This window comes from Acanthopagrus latus, chromosome 1 (assembly GCF_904848185.1).
Source record: "Acanthopagrus latus isolate v.2019 chromosome 1, fAcaLat1.1, whole genome shotgun sequence".
Classification (NCBI taxonomy): Eukaryota; Metazoa; Chordata; class Actinopteri; order Spariformes; family Sparidae; genus Acanthopagrus; species Acanthopagrus latus.
In genome coordinates this window covers 27,813,647-27,818,066 of record NC_051039.1, presented here as the reverse complement: position 1 = coordinate 27,818,066, position 4,420 = coordinate 27,813,647, and the positions used below count along the sequence as shown (strand labels likewise).

General features: G+C 42.9%; 1 long non-coding RNA gene across 1 annotated transcript in view; it reads right to left on the bottom strand.

The window, feature by feature from the left end:
* Positions 1-265: 265 nt before the first annotated feature.
* LOC119024525 overlaps positions 266-4,420 on the bottom strand; it is a 48,640-nt gene continuing 44,485 nt past the window's right edge. The window contains exons 5-6 of the long non-coding RNA XR_005076489.1: positions 1,908-1,999; positions 266-953 (exon numbers count right to left, since the gene is read on the bottom strand). This is a non-coding gene — a long non-coding RNA (uncharacterized LOC119024525). The remainder of the gene's footprint in view (positions 954-1,907; positions 2,000-4,420) is intronic.

Here is a 4,420-nt window from a genome sequence, read left to right as displayed (position 1 = left end):
TGGAGAGGGATAAGTGATGTGACACTTTACTGCCATGAATGTAGTCATTTTATGGTTCATTTTCTATACATAATCTTCAGTGATTTATTTAAGAGTATACATAATTAATTTTTAATGTATTTCTATTTGTATAATTTTAATTTTTTTTGCATTTCTGTATTTATGACAACATTTGAAGTCCAATGTTTTTAAAAAATCCAATTAAAAAACCCTGATTTATTTTGGCTGTCTTTGTTCAATCCCTTTTTAATAAAAACACACTGCAGCTATTAAAGCGTCCCCTGGATCCTTCATCATAATGACATTGCTGTTAAATATTATATTGTTTAAAGTGTCTTCTTTCTGATGCTGTGCTTTGTTTTTGTTGTCTATTATAAGCCAATTCAGTCTTGGCTATGTGATGATAAATCAATCGAACTAGCTCAACACATTTTATTCGCCATCTTTTTCATTAAATGGTATGGCCAAAAACATTCTTACAAATGCACAAATTCAATACATTTCAGTAAAAATCAGAGAGAGAGCTGCACTGCACGGTCTCAGTCCACTTTTCTATCAATGTGACTGACTGGACTCAAATGGGCTGTTTTTATAATACGAACGTTCTGCCACACATTTTATTAAGCCAGCGCCATTCTCTCAGAGATGAATGCGATTGTGGCGTGGTGGTGACTGAGTGTCGTGCTTAGGAGGATGAATGGCAGCGGCGGATCTGCGTTTTCTGGCTCATTGCTTCGAAATGACTCTCCCGGTGTCATTGTCAACGAGAGCTGGGAGAGGGAGGATCTTTATCTTTCTTCTCTCCTGCTCCTTCTCCCTCTCACAGTCGCAGCTCTGTCTTTTCTCTCTCACCTCGCCCTCGCTCTCTGCCAGGCTTTCTTTTCATGCCTCTTTCTCTCTCGCTCTCCGGTCTCGGAGCAGGGAGCTCCCACGTCACCGCTTCCCTGGAGCTGCTGGAGTGGGGGATGGGAGAGAGGGAGAAGGGAGGAAGGGAGGTAGGGAAGGAAGGAGGAGGGAAGGGAGGGTGAGCAGATAGTCTGCCAGGCTCGTGGGGAGGCGGTGGAATTCTGCAGGTTGCCACGGTGAGCCAGTCGATAGTGCATTGAGCCACTTAGCTGCCACATGCACAAACCCTTTCTCTGCCCTTCACCTGTTAGACAGAGCAGTGTGTGCTGTGTGCATGTGGTGTGGATCTGTGATGTTTACTAAACCCCGCCCCCTTATTGTTGCTATGCCTGCCAAGCTTTTCCCTTCTAGGATGGCACATACTGCCTACAATTACAACAGTGGCAGATTTAACTCTCCATGCTGACTCTTAATATAATAGTATAATAATAATGTAACAAACCCATGGAGAAGCAAGACAGAAACTAAAATGAATGCTTTTCTAGTTCTTATAATTTGGTTGCAGTGCCGAGGGGCTGGACATTTACAATGTACAATTTTACAATGTACATTTCCTTGCATCTGCTGCGTAAAACTCAGAATTTAAATATGTTAAAGGTCAAATGCATGAGAAAGCTGGGAATCAAAAATCCACCTACTACGCAACACATGTATTCTCATGATAGGAGTAGGCTGTTCATGTAAGTCCCTCTGCTTCACAATCTGGGTTAAACTTTTAGAATGAAACAGCAACAGACAAAACCAAAATATGAGCAAATTAGCCTACCAACAAAATGATCAGTTGGATGGTCTGATGTCAACTAAGCAAACCATGTTTTGGGTTAAATTCTTCAAATACAACAAAGTGAAAGACAGAGCGGCTCGTGTTACGTTACCCTGGACTCTGATATAGCAGACTGGCTCCAGTGCAGTGGATGTGTCTGTACCTGACTTCTTTACACAGCTGTGGTGTATAACACATTTTCAAACACTAGAAGCCATTGTTATCAATGCAACCTTACCCTCGGACTGCATCGTGATGTGCGCCATCGTTGGTTGACATGTAAATGGATCAGGATGCGCCACCGCTCCCCATCGCCGGCACACGTCAACTCTACATAAAAGCAGACATTTTATTACATCCTCTGGCCTGAAAAGCAGGTACCATAACTACATTTGATGTCTGTGTGACAGTTTGGGTGTCATCATTACATCATTAAACAGCAAGTGTGTGTTGCATTTCACCCCACCAAGTAATGGTATTCTGTCCCTTGGTGTTGGAATTACCACTGAGTGGCTTTTATTACTAAGCTAGTTAGCTGGGCTCGCTTAGATGAGCAGCTAACGTTACAGCAGATAAAAACACAGTTTAATGAATCCCCTCTATATTTGCACTTAAATACACCGTCTGTCAAAGTCGCTGCTTAATGTCAGTCATACTATAGTGACATGAACACTACACGAACATATTGCCAAACAAACGTATAAGTCCAAACAAGACAGACCTGCCTAGTTACAGTCACTAAGCTGTCAGTGGACAGTAGCTACCAGTAAATTACAAAGAACTCACAACCAAATAGATGATCTGCACACACACACACACACACACACACACACACACACACACACACACAGTCCTCATCTATTATCCGCCCACCAGCAGCAGCAGCAGACAGGAACCAGAGCTCATGAAGGCCGCTGTAAGTTGGATTAATGTTCAGTGGAAACTTCACATCTATGTGTCACAAGGACGACCCGCCTGTTTTTATTGTATTTTATTCTCTCACTCTCTCTCACTTTGTGTGTGAGTCCACGTTTGAAGGGGCACTGTGCTCGTATGAATATGCCTGTGTCTTTTGTGTGTTACCGAGTGCAATTTGTCCAGATCATTATATGTATGCAATTGTACCTGTGGCGGAGAGAGAGAGACAGAGAGAGAGAGAGAGAGAGAGAGACAGAGAGAGAGAGAGAGGGAGAGAGAGAGAGAGAGAGAGAGAGAGAGAAAGAGGGAGGGAGAGAGAGAGAGAGAGAGAAAGAGGGAGGGAGAGAGAGAGAGGGGGGGGGGGGGGGGGGGAGAGAGATCTCTGCTAACTCTTTCAATGTCATGCAAATTACGAGCTCCAGGCCCGCGTAGTGGGAACAAGGCCACTGATTAGAGTACCTTGCACTGTTGCTGCGCTCCACTCAATGGTGTCCTGTGGGGGAGCAAATTTTCTTATTGTGATTGAATTTTATTTTTTTGGAGAGTGCTACATGGTGTGAGGAAGGAGACTGAGGGTAGAGAACAAGGACTGGAATCACGCAAGGAGTCTGAATGAAAGAATGGAAATGGCTGCCACGCTGCGAGAGATTTCGAGAGCCTTTTAAAAGAGGAGGCTTATTATTGAGTGTTTTTCAAAGCGAAAGGAGGAAATTCTTATCATCTCTTCGAATAAATGTTTTTTTTTTTATAAATAGTAAATTCAAAGGATCAAAAACAAATAAAGTAAACACATCAGTGCACCACACTGTTGAGTGTTCTTTTAATGTGTGACCTGTTTTCCATTAGAATGAGCATGGGGACTGTAGTTTATTTTGAGTTAGTCTGACACACAGCGTCCTGCTGCTGTACTCATTAATGCACCAAATGTGTATCAGTGCACCACTGAAAATAGTCCCCGACACATGTCTTACTTTCCTCTGTTTCCTGAAAACCACAGTGCCCAGCTGTTAGGAATTTCCTGAGACTTTTTTGAAAAAAATTAAATAAAACTTTTAAAATGTAACGTCTATAGTTTTAGAAATTGGGCACTGCAGAGAAGTCCTAATACACTGTTGGTTTTGGTCTTTTCCTGTGATTTGTCAACAGTGTGGAAAACACAACATATAGCTGTCATATCCTTGAAAATGGGACTGAACAATGTTTTGTGCTAATCAATACAAACAGCTTGGAACGTTTTGATAGTAATTGTGAATCCTGGTTAAAAAACACACATTTAAAGCATTTGCAGGTAACGCAGTGATCAGCAAAATCGGTCTGGATTTCTGTGACGCTACTGCCTGAAAAGCACAGACCGAACAACACTGAAGTTGACTGTAAAACACTGGCAGAGGACAGAGAAGTGCAATAAATGGATATTTCAAGGAGGAAATAGAGGACAAAGCAGTGCAGTATTAGTTCCCGCTCTCAGTGCCCTTTCAGCGCCGCCGCCTCTCTGCTGCTGGTATTAATCACCGTTCTTCACAGCTCTGCCCTCATCCCTCTATCCTCACCCACTGTATTCAACTTGACCTTTTCCTTCTCTTGGCCGCTTCCACTCAGAACCCAGGAGCCTTTTGATATGTGGGAACATTTTCTCTGACCAGACATCTCGCACCCTTGGTTACACACTGGAGGAGTGGAGAAAGGGGTGGTGGGGGGTGGGCTGGTGAGAGATAAAGTGTGAGAGGGACAAAAAGAGAGAGGGAGATGGGAAACAAGGGAGAGTAAGAAAGAGAGATGGACATAGAGGGGGGAAAATAATTTGCTTAAATATAAATTAGCTTTAGATTTTAG